This window comes from Leptonychotes weddellii, chromosome 8, assembly GCF_054177405.1.
Source record: "Leptonychotes weddellii isolate Sample4059 chromosome 8, ASM5417740v2, whole genome shotgun sequence".
In the NCBI taxonomy this organism is placed as follows: Eukaryota; Metazoa; Chordata; class Mammalia; order Carnivora; family Phocidae; genus Leptonychotes; species Leptonychotes weddellii.
Window position 1 is genome coordinate 56,873,665 of NC_138376.1, and position 12,934 is coordinate 56,886,598.

Consider the following 12,934-nt stretch of genomic DNA (forward strand, 5'->3'; position numbering starts at 1 on the left):
TTTTCCCAGCACCATTTAATGAAGAGACTGTCTTATTTCCATTGCATATTTTTTCTTGCTTTGTCGAAGATTGTTTGACCATAGAGTTGAGGGTCCCTATCTCGGTTCTCTATTCTGTTCCATTGGTCTATATGTCTGCTTTTGTGCCAGTACCATGCTGTCTTGGTGATCACAGCTTTGTAATATAGCTTGAAATTGGGCAACGTGATGCCTCCAGCTTTGTTTTTCTTTTTCAACATTTCCTTGGTGATTCGGGGTCTTTTCTGATTCCATACAAATTTTAGGATTGTTTGTTACAGCACTTTGAAAAATGTCATTGGTATTTTGATCGGGATGGCATTGAAGGTATAGATTGCTCTGGGTAGCATAGACATTTTAACAATGTTTATTCTTCCGATCCATGAGCATGGAATGTGTCCATCTTTTTGTGTCTTCTTCAATTTCTTTCATGAGTGTTCTGTAGTTCCTAGAGTATAGATCCTTTACCTCTTTGGTTAGGTTTATTCCGAGGTATCTTATGGGTTTTGGTGCTATTGTACAGTTTCATCCAGTATAGTATTTATATCTTGTTGATAGCCAGATGAACAAGAAGTGGGAAATAAATTCAATTAAGATTCATGAATCTGCTATGTAAATGAAATTTTATGGATCCAGAAATCCAGGTCATACTGTGACATCCAATCTAAAGTATAAAACAAATAATTAGATCTTACGTATCCCACAAATAAGAAACACAGTACTTGGTAGGACTCCTTGGGTTTTGGTTTTAGCATATTCTTTTAAAAAAATATAATTTATTTAGAGCCATTTTAGGTTCACAACAAAATTAAGCAAAAGGTACAGAGATTTCTTATATACCTCCTGTTCCCACTCATGCATAACCTCCCCTATTCTCAACATCCTCCACCAGAGAGGTATGTTTGTTCAACTGATGAACCTACACTGACACATCATTATCATCCAGGTCCACAGTTCACATTTCGGTTCACTCTCGGTGTTGTACATTCTATGGGTATGGACAAATGTATAATGATATGTATCCACCATTATAGTATCACACAAAATAGTTCACTGCCTTAAAAATCTTTTGTGCTCCACAAATTCATCCCTCCCTCCCCTTAATCCCTGGGCAGTCACTGATCTTTTTACTGTCTCCATAGTTTTGCTTTTTCTATAAATCCATATAGTTGGAATCATACGGTATGTAGATTTTTCAGATTGGCTTCTTCCACTTAGTAATATATATTTACGTTTCCTCTATGTCTTTCATGCTTTGATAGCTCATTTCTTTTTAGCACTGAATAATAGTACATTGGCTGGATGTACCACAGTTTATCCATTCACCTACTAAAGGGCATCTTGGTTGCTTTTGAGTTTTGGCAATTAAGAATAAAGCTACCTATAAACACCATTTTTGTGAACATTAAGTTTTCAACTCCTTTGGGGAAATACTAAGAACCATGATTGTTGGATCATATGGTAAGAGTACAATTAGTTTTGTAAGAAACTGCAAAATTGCCTTCCAAAGTCGCTGTACCATTTTGCCTTCTCATTAGCACTGCATCAGAGTCCTGTTGCTTCACACCCTCACCAGTACTTGATGTTGTCAGTGTTCTGGATTTTGGCCATTCTAATAGGTATATAGTGGCATCTCATTATTGTTTTAATTTTCATTTCTCTGAGGACATTATGATATGAAATATCTTTTCATAGGCTATTTGCCCTGTGTATATCCTCTTTGTATATTTTGAGTAATAATCCTTTATCAGAAATGCCTTTTGCAAATATTTTCTCTCAGTCTGTTTCTTTTCTTCACATAGAAAGCAGTATATTCTTAACTTGGGAAAATTTGTCTAAATCAATTTCCTCAGTGGCATGAAAGACTGTCAGCTTGGAGTGGGACCTAAAGCAGGAAAGGGCTCAAAAGGGTCCAAACAGTGGTGAAAGAAAACATGCCACTTAGATCCTATAATGTAGATGACCCTATGGTTCTATATCATTTTTAAAATAAAACTTTCACAATAATGAAATTGTTTCATGCTTTCACTATCTAATAGAGTAGTCACTGGCCATATGTGACTATTAAACACTCAAAATGTGGTTTTTAATTTTTAATTTTACATAATTTATTTTTATTTTGCTAAAGATTTATTTATTTATTTATTTATTTATTTATTTATTTATTTATTTTATTTACAGATCTGTACCTCTGAAACAAATAATGCAATATATGTTAAGAAAAAAAAAAGAAGAAGAAGAAGAAGGTAGCGGGAGGGGAAGAATGAAGTGGGGGAAATCGGAGGGGTAGACGAACCATGAGAGACGATGGACTCTGAGAAACAGACTGAGGGTTCTAGAGGGGAGAGGGGTGGGAGGATGGGTTAGCCTGGTGGTGGGTATTGAGGAGGGCACATTCTGCATGGAGCACTGGGTGTTATGCACAAACAATGAATCATGGAACACTTCATCTAAAACTAATGATGTAATGTATGGGGATTAACATAAGAATAAAAAAATAAATAAATAAATTCAATTAGCCAACATATAGTACATCATTAGTTTCAGATGTAGTGTTCAATAATTTATCAGTTGCATAGTACTCCTAACTATAGGGAACAAACTGAGGGTTGCTGGAGGGGAGGCAGGTGGGGGGAATGGGATAATTGGGTGATGGGCATTAAGTAGAGCATGTGATGTGATGAGCACTGGGTGTTATACGTAACTTAATTTAAATTTAAATAATCACATGTGACTAGTGGCTACTATGTTGGGCAGTACAGTGGGGGTATTTGTTGATGGAAAGATATCAGGTAGAGTTAATAATAAGCATAATAGTGAATCACAATGTAAACCACTATGGTTCTAAAGCAATGTCATGACATCTACAGAGAACCATACACTATTCCAAAAATAGCTCCTATCATACTATTCCACCCAGTTAGAATATGAAACACTGAGATCACCTGGCCAAAGCTGCATATCATTCATCAGATTCTGTCAGATCCAACATATCATAAAGTTTGGTGGGTCCAACAGCAATCCATAATAAGAAGTGACACATCCAGGATCATGCAAGAATAAGGCCAGAGTGACCATGCAAGGTGCACAAGTAGGTTGCACATTATGTCATCCTCCATTGTTACACCAGCTCCTCATGCTTAACTCACACTTATGATCATGTGAAAAATTGTTTATGGCCAGTAAATTGAGGAGGAAAAAGGATGATTTTGTTTATCCAGGAATGGATTGGTTCAGCAGATCTATGTGAGCTATTAATGGACTGCAAGTGCATTATAGCCCCAGTCAGGGATGGTCCTGAATGACACCAGTGAGAAGGAATCTTTCAATGGAAAGAGCTCTAGATGATGCATTTGGTCATTCACTTTGGGTGAGAAAAATGGCCTGAGCAAAGAATCTATATATGTGCATAGGGAAGGTGAATAGCCTGGCTGGATGGTCTGCAACCTGAAAGAAAAAAATTGGAGAATTAAAGATTTAGGGAGAAGAATGTAGTGGTCTATATAAGAACATATATATATATATATATATATACATATATATATATATATATATATGAATGCATATATATATGAATAGGTACAAAATGTGAAGTTTTGTGGTGCATGTTAACATCCTTCAAGAGCATCCACTTTAAGTTTGGACTGCTCTGAAGAATCATCTTAGCTCAGGGCACCTTAAAGATTGGATGAGGTCTCACTTGTTGTTATGAGTCAATATCTCTTTCCAATTCTGCCTTATTTACTTCCTTACACATTTATCTCCCAAGAACACTTTCCAAGAAATGTTTTGTAGGTAAGTCTTTAAGTCTATTTCCAGGAAACTCAAACTTATTCTTAGGGAGACAAAATAAAAATATTATAAAGACAATGCTAAAACACTGATAAAAGAAACTGTATAGAGGAGATATAAATAAATGGAAAGGTATTTCATGTTCAAAGATTGAACAGTTCTTTCCAACTTGATGTATAGATTTTGATGTAATCCCAATCAAAATCCCAGTATTTTGTTGATAATAATAAACTGATTATAAAATTTATATTGAAAGGTAATTTTGGAGGAACTGGTGTGCCCTTTAATAAATAAATTTATATTTTTTACTCAGAGAAACATTGTATGGTATATCTTTGAATGTTACTTTTCTTTCCTCTTCAAGGATTCCAAAAACATGCACTTTTTATCTTCTTTGTTATCTTCCATATTCAGGATAGTCTCTATAACAACTTGTTTTCTTTTTTTTTAAGATTTTATTTATTTATTCGAGAGAGTGAGCAAGAGAGAGAGCATGAGCAGGGGGAGGAGCAGAGGGAGAGGGAGAAGTAGACCCTCAGCTGAGCAGGGACCCCCATGACGCTGGGCTCAATCCCAGGACGCTGAGATCATGACCTGAGCCGAAAGCAGATGCTTAACTGACTGAGCCACCTAGGTGCCCCACAATTTAAGTGTTCTCACTTCAGAATTTCTTTTTGTGGAATTTACTTATTTTCGTTCCTTACGTCTCTGTTTTCAGTCTTTTTTAAATTTAATTTTTATTGCTTTAATATTGCTTTCTGGCTATAGGTTTTGTTTTTATTTCCATTCATTTCTTGTTGTCTTCTAACATTTAACAAATCTATCTCTTGATTTATTTTATTTTGAGTTTTTTTAAAGGTGTATTATTCTTCTATTACTGTTGTAACAAAAACAAGAGAAATCTATTCCTTCATAACTCTGGAGGCCAGAAATTTAAAATCAAGATTTCAGTGGCACCATACTGGCTCTGTTGCCTTGTGGGAAGAATACTTCCTTGCTGCTTCTGGTCTCTGGTGGCTGCTGGCCTGCCTTGGCTTCCCTTGCTTCACAGTTTCATCTCTGCAATCTCTGCCTCCATCTTCACACCACCTTATTTTCTCTGTGTTTCAATATTCCTTCTGCCTCTCTCTTATGAGGACACATCTGATTGCATGTAGGTAATTTAGGATAAGTTCTTCCTCTAAGGATCCTTAACTTGATCAGATATTTTGCTATATAATTTCATAATCACAGGTTCCAAAGGTTAGAACATGAACGCCTCTTTTTGTGGGGGCACTATTCAGCCCACTACAAAGATTTATGTTATTTGTCAACTCTCATGAAGTTTAGTGATGGGTTGAGATTTGAGAAAGACCACAAATGAACAAATAAAAAAATATATCAGCTAGTGAACAGTGCATGAGATGATTAAAACAAAATTATGTTACAGAGAGTCATTAAGCAACTATTGTACATTAGTTGTCCATAGGGCCTCTCTGACTTAGTGATAGCTCAATCTAAATGACAATCTAAATCTAAATGACAAGAAAGAATCAGAAGTTCAAATAATGAGAGGACTAGCATCCAGGCAAAAGGAATAGTTAGAGTAAAGGCTCTAAAGGTAGAACAGGTTAGCCATATTAAAATAATAGAAAAATAAAACCCTACAGCTGGAACATAGTAGCTGAAGTAAAGCAGATATGCTTGAAGCTGCAGACATGGACCGAATCATATAGGACTTTCTTGTTTTATTTGTTCATTTTTTTCTTTTTCTTTTTTTATTGTTAATTCCAGTATAATGAACATACAGTGTTATATTAGTTTCAGGTGTACGATATAGTGATTCAACAATTCTATACATTACTCAATACACATCATGATAAATGTACTCTTAATCCCTTTCACCTATATCACCCATCCCCATACCCACCTCCTCTCTAGTAGCCACCAGTTTGTTCTCTATATTTAAGAGTCTGGTTTTCTTTTTGTTTGCCTCTTTTTTTCTTTTTCATTTGTTTTCTTTCTTAAATTCCACACATGAGTGGAATCATATGGTATTTGTGTTTCTCTGACTGACTTATTTCACTTAGCATTATACCCCCTACATTCATCAATGTCATTGCAAATTGAAAGATTTCATTCTTTTTTAGGGATGAGTAATATTCCATTGTATACATGTATATCACATCTTCTTTATCCACTCATCTATCAATGGACACTTGGATTGCTTCCATAATTTGGCTATTGTAAATATTGTTGCAATAAACAACAAGGTGCATATGTCTTTTCAAATTAATATCTTCATATTCTTTGGGTAAATACCTAGTAGTGAAATTACTGGATCCTATGGCAATTCTATTTTTAATCTGTTGAGGAACCTCATACTGTTTTCCAGAGTGGCTGCCCAAGTTTGCAGTCCTACCAACAGTGCACAAAAGTTCCTTTTCCTCCACATCCTTGTCAACACTTATGGTTTCTTCTGTTTTTGATTTTAGCCATTTTGACATGTGTGAGGTGATATCTCATGTAGTTTTGATTTGCATTTCAATGATGATGAGTGCTGTTGAGCATCTTTTCATTTATTTGTTGACCATCTGTATGTTTTCTTTGGAAAAATGTCTGTTCGTATCTATTGCCCATTTTTAATTTTTTTTTAGTGTTGAGTTGTATAAGTTCTTTATATATTTTGGATATTAATACTTTATCAAGTATGTTGGTTGCAAATATCTTCTTCCATTCAGTAGGTTGTATTTTAGTTTTGTTGATTATTTCCTTTGCTGTGCAGAAACTCTTTATTTTGATGTAGGCCCAATAGTTTATTTTTGCCTCTGTAGAGAATGTTTGCTGATAGAATTTGAATGCCAAGATCAGGAGTCTTAGTATAGTAAAGAACAGAGAGTTGCTGAAGTTCAGTGAACTAGAGGGGACAAAATTGAACATATTTTTTTTTGAAAAATAAATAATCTACCAGAGGCTGTTGTGTGTGCTTTAGATAAAGAAGGAAACTCAATTGTAGTGAAACATCAGTGTTATTAAAATAGTCTATGAAAACATAATGCAAACCTGAATTAAAGAAGCAGTGGTAGCAATAAAAAAGAAAAGGGTAAATGGAAAGAGATATCTTCAGATCTACAGGACCAGATGACTAAATGATGAAAAAGGAGGACTACAGGATACCTCAAATATTTAATACTTGGTTGTCTGGGAAATGATAATGTAATTAATAAAAATAATAATCAGAAAACTATAGCATGCATTTCTATATATTGATTTTATCCCTTCATATAATTGTGCTTCTGTTTTTCTCTCTAGCTGTATTTATACTCCTCTCCTCCCTAGCATGCCCCAAATATATGGAAAACATGTTCACTTTTGCCTCATGACCTTTGCACATGCTATTTCCTCTGCCATGATCTCTTTTTCCTAATCAACCCACAGCCCCATTTTATCTATATTACTCTGATTATTTTTTAAAAGATTTTATTTATTTATTTGACAGAGAGAGAGAACAGGCAGGGGGAGAGGCAGGCAGAGGGAGAGGGAGAAGCAGGATCCCCGTTGAGCAGAGAGCCTGATGTGGGGCTCAATCCCAGGACCCTGGGATCATGACTGGAGCTGAAGGCAGACACCTAACCATCTGAGCCACCCAAGTGCCCCAACTCTGATTATTTTTATGATCTTGGATAAAATGTAACTTTCTTGAGAAAGTCTTTTTTGACTCCTTAATTCAGTCAATAAATATTTATTGAGTGACATGTATGCCAGACACTGTTCTAGAAAGACTCAGAGAAGAGCATTTGAGACAGAGATAACAGCAATTGCAAAAGCTTTGATGGAGGAGAGTGCTTGGCATGCTGGAGAAATAACAAGGACTAAGGAGGAGGGAGTAAGGTAGGGAATGATATCAAAGGGATGATGGAGCAAGAAAGCTTATTTATGGTCTTATAGATCAGTAAGAGTGTTTTAGCTTTTGCTGATGGTGAGGTGAGAAGTCTCTGAAGGATTTTGAACAGAAAACTAAAGTTTTCTGACTTATGTTTAAAAGCCAAGAATTACTTGGCTCTGGAAAGATAGGAATGAGGTCAGAAGCAGGGGAGATTAATTAAGGGACTGTCTCAGTTTTTCAAGTAAAATATAAGGATGGCTTGGAGTTAGTAAGATGGGGTTACATTCTGAATATATTTTTAAACAAAACTAACATGATCTTCTGATGGATTTTAATGGGGAGTAAAAGAGAAGTCAAGAATGGATTCAAAGTTTTTGTCTTGAGAAACAAGAATGAAGAGATCTTTCACTGAGAAGGAGAAGAATGTGGGAGAAGCAAGCTGTATGGGAAAATAAGTGGTTCAGTTTTGAGCATATTATATGCATGATCTTTATTAGACATTCAAGCATGAATCCTGAGTAGGCAGTTAAACAAGTCTGGAGTTCAGGGTAGAGTTCTGTACTGAAAATATAAATGTATGAGCCTCATGACAATATGAGGGCTGTTAAGTTCTTATCTCTCAGCTCCAATTCAAGCTTCTAACCTCTCTGTGATTCTGTAGCTGGGACTCCATAAACTTCATTCCACCTTTGACAGCTGAATCTCTGATAATTTCTATAAATAACTGAGTTCATTCTCGTACATCTGAGTATGATATTCTCCATAAGTTCCAGGTGTGTGGGAAACTTTAAAGAGCTGAATTATGCTGCCTAGTGTTCTTTCCACATTTATGTCACTGCCAGTTTCTGGTTCAGCATATTTTTACCTCTACCACCTGGTGCATGTGCTCAGTGTGCATCACCCACAATCCCGGTGTGCTCAGGGAATCAGACCTCTGTGCTATCCCATTTGCTTAAGGAAATTATGAGTAGCCTGAGCCCTTTGGCAGTCCTTTTCCCTCCCTGAGACTAGTTAGGACATGGACTCGACTCTGTTTCAGTCCAGAGGACTCCATCTGAGTTCTGCTGGTGGCTTTCAGGGAAGAACTTGCTTTTTCAGGGATGTAGTTGGTTCCATATGATGCTGTTGATGAATTTGTATGGTCTCCGATTCAACAAACATTGCCTGCCTCACAGTGTACTGGTTTGTGCAATAATAAAGGCCTTTTTGTTTAAGCCACCATTTAAAAAGAAAGAAGAAGGGAAGGAAGGAAGGAAGGAAGGAAGGAAGGAAGGAAGGAAGGAAGGAAGGAAAGGAAGGAAGGGTGCTAGTGGGTCACTGGAAGGTAGGAGGGTGGGAAATGGACTTGCACTTTTCTCATTTGTCTGATGTTTCTGTCAGCTCCCCTCCCTCCAAAACCAGCAATTGCCCTCCACCCCCAAAACATTGGTTCATTTCAATAACAATTAGACTCCAGACTCCACTTTCCTTCTTCACTCACAGAAACATCTTCATTGGACCTCTTTAGAGGTTAAAACACCAAAAATAAAGCTGTGGCTTCCTCCTGCCAGAGGCTCAAGTCCCAGGACCACAGGTCCAAGCTTCAGGCCTATTGAGGTCTATCCCTCCACCTTTGTATTCTAAACACCTAGCAGACTGCCTGGTACAGAGCATGAAATAAATCAATGAATGAATGAGGAATGGATGTGAAATCTGCATTAAACACCATGTATCTTACTTAGCCAAATACCAAGCATTCTAGAAATGATAGAACTATTAAATTCATATATTATTTTCTTTGCTTTTCTATTCTCACCAAATGATCCCACCATGTAAGTAATTGCTCAAGGCAGAAACTTGAGAGTCAGTTTTAATTCTTTACCTTCCCTCACATCTTACAGCCAGTCCATTTGCAGATTTTGCAGATTCTGCTTGCAGATAAATATCAAATCAGTCAACTTATCTCCACTGCTACCGCAGTATTGACTCTAGTCTGGGATGACGTAATATAACGCCTTAGTGGTCTCTGCTTCCATCCTGGCTTCCATTCTGATAGTTGATTTTTCACTGTGGTTTTGCATCTTGTCACCTCTCTTCAATGTCTCCCCACACATGCCTTTTTTACTTCCCAGAACAGTGTTCTCCTTCCCATCTCAGGATATTTTCATAAGTTGTTCTCCCTCTTCTGTTCTCATACCACTTTGTGTCCCTAACAATAACTGATGCTTCATATCTGAGGTTAAAAGTCACTTTCTTTTTAGACTTTTTCATTCTCTGGCCAAGTACTGCTATTATATTCTCTTATGTCATTATAATTCTTCTTCAGAGCATCTACTTCAATTTAAATCCATTACTTTTGTAATAATATGCCTTTGGTCATACTATGCCTTTTCACCCTCCTTTCTAAAATCAGGATAAAATTAGTGCCCACAAATTAAGTTTTGTGAGAATTTAATATAAGACATGTAAAGCACTTAAAATCATGCCTCATTCACTGTAAACACTCAGTAACATTGGCTATCATAATTACTAGGCTTTAAATTCCTTGAGGGATTGAAGTAATTTAAGGAACTTACGAATTTGGGAGGAGGGACAAATTTAGTCCATGGCTTTCTGGCACTGGCCCATAAAATTCATGTCCTTCTTACATGCAAAATGCACTCAATTATTCCATTTCAGCAGACCTAAAAGTCTTAACTCATTCCAGCATCAACTCTAAAGTTTAAAGTCCAATTTCTCATTTAAATATCACCTAAATCAGGTATGGCTTATGGAAGCAATACCCACACTGCTCTCTGCAAGGGTCTTGTCTGTGCAGGTCCTGCCCTTTGAAACCCAAGTAGTAGCATCTTACCTCCCAAGACACATACCCGTCACCCACACTCACATCCCATGAGCTTGGGACCTATGGTGGGAGTAGCAGCCCTAATAATTTCTGAGTCACATTTAGGATACTCCTTTCCTTTTCTTGAAGAATAGTACATGTTCACAGTCTTCATTTCATTCTGTTTTCTCTGTTTCCTTTAGTCCCGCCTAGTACTGTTACTGCTGGTACAGTCCCATCTCTATTCTTGGCTTCTGTGGATATGGCTGATAAGGTCCATAGGTTATGCCCACCCTAATCTCTGGATCAAATGTGTGGTACCCACCCTCTCAGTGTTCTCTTCTGAACATGCTTTCTCATTTTTTGCAATTTGAACAGGCTGAGAATTTTCCATATCTTTAAATTCTGGTTCTTTTTTGTTTAACAATTTCTTCTTCAATCCACCTCTCTTCTAGCATTTTTCTATAAGCAGTCAGGAGGAACCAGGCTGTTCTTTCAATACTACTAAGAATCTGCTTGGCTAAATACCTAATTTCATCACTCAAAAGTTCTACCTTCCACAAAATACTAGAACACAGTCCAGCCAAATTCTTTGCCACTTTATAACAAAGATAGCCTTTCTCCAGTTTTCAGTAACATGCTCCTCATATTTATCTGAGACCTCACCAGAATGGCCATATTCCTAGCATGTGCTTCAAAACTCTTCTATTCTCCATCCATTAACCAGTTTCAAAGCCATTTCTACATGCTTAGGTACTTGTCACAGCATCACCCTCCTCTTTTCAGTACCAAAATTTGTCTTAGTCAGCTTGAGCTGCAATAACAAAATATCATAGATGGGGTGACTTAAACAATAGGAATTTATCTCTTACAGTTCTGTAGCCTGGAAGTCCAAGACCAAGATGTCAACAGGGTTGGTGTCTGGTGCTCACTCTCTCCTTGGATTGCAAATGGGCACCTTCTTACTGTCCTCACATGGATTTTCTTTGCTGTGTGGGGAGAAAAAAAGAGGAAGCAAGCTCTCTGGTGTCTTCTTATAAGGGCACTAATCCCTTCATGAAGGTGCCACCCTCAGGACCCCATATAAACCTAATAATTATCATCCACAGGCCTGATCTCCAAACATCATCACACTGTAGGTCAAGGCCCCAATATATGAATTTTTGGGAAACACAATTCAGCCCAGAGCAGTAAGTCTGACTTATTCAAGATGATATTTCAACATTTAGCGTGGCTGGAACATTTTAGTAATAAATATGTGTTGCAAGAACATATGTACAAATGAGTGAGTAAATTAATGAATTGCTATTGCCATTGGAGAGAAAGAGAAAGAAGGGAAAGGCTCAAGTATGGAATGCTGAAGAACACTTATGATAAGAGAAAAATAAGAAGAAAATAAGCCAGAGAAAAGAAAGATCAGGAAGGGAAAAAGCAAGACCATGAAATGTCTTGGAAAACAAGACATGGAGAGATTTAAATGAGGATCACTCAAGTGTGTTATAATACAAATAGACTGACATTAGCATTTCTCACTAATTCTTGTAAAAATGGTATCAATTCAGATTAGCAAAGGCCAGGGGTTTGATGCTCAAAATAAATTATCTTAGAAATAAGGTTATTAGTAAACAATCATTTTAATTAAAACAGAAAACAAATCATAGCATAAGTAATATATTTTGTCAGGATACTAAAACCCGCTGACATCAAAGGCATTTATCATTATGATAACAACATGTGCTTTCTTAACTGTTTAATCTCCTTGTGAGAGAGAAATTTTTACTTTTTTAAGGTTAAACTCAGAAGAACTATATAGATAAAGAAGATTGGATACACTGATTTATAACTTGCTTTGGTTCATTTAACAATATATGGGTGTGTTTTCTACGTTATCACCTAACTTTTCACATCATTTTCAATAACTGCATCACACTGCATCTTAAACATGAAATAAATATTATTAGTCATTTTTGTTGAACAGATGCTTCGAACGAATTGCAATTATAAACCTTTCTGGGTCTAATATGATAAAGATTTATAAATATGATTATATTCTTAGATTTTTTTTTTTAGAGAAAGAGTGGGAAAGGGTCGGGGGACAGAGGGAGAGGGAGAGAGAGAATCTCCCAGCATGGAACCTGGAGCCCACTTGATCTTACGACCTGAGATCATGACCCGAACCAAAATCAGGAGTTGGATGCTTAACTGACTGAGCCAGCCAGGTACCCATATTCTTAGAAATTTTTTTTAAAGTTCAATGGTTGGGTCAATAGGGAAACATATTTTTAAAGTGTTTGACTTAACTTCTTCAAGCAGTGAAAAACAATACTAGTATCCTTACATCTTCATCAACATGGGTTTTATCATTCTTTTTCTTCTTTTTTTTATGTTACAGGCAAAAATTGTCATTGTGTGGTTTCAATTTTCATTTAAATAACCAATGATGAGTTAATATTAAA

General features: G+C 36.5%; 1 long non-coding RNA gene across 1 annotated transcript in view; it reads right to left on the minus strand.

The window, feature by feature from the left end:
• Positions 1 to 12,934, minus strand: part of LOC145723040 (uncharacterized) — a 217,066-nt gene that overhangs the window by 127,809 nt on the left and 76,323 nt on the right. Inside the window, exon 3 of the long non-coding RNA XR_014147763.1 lies at positions 11,351 to 11,467. This is a non-coding gene — a long non-coding RNA (uncharacterized LOC145723040). The remainder of the gene's footprint in view (positions 1 to 11,350; positions 11,468 to 12,934) is intronic.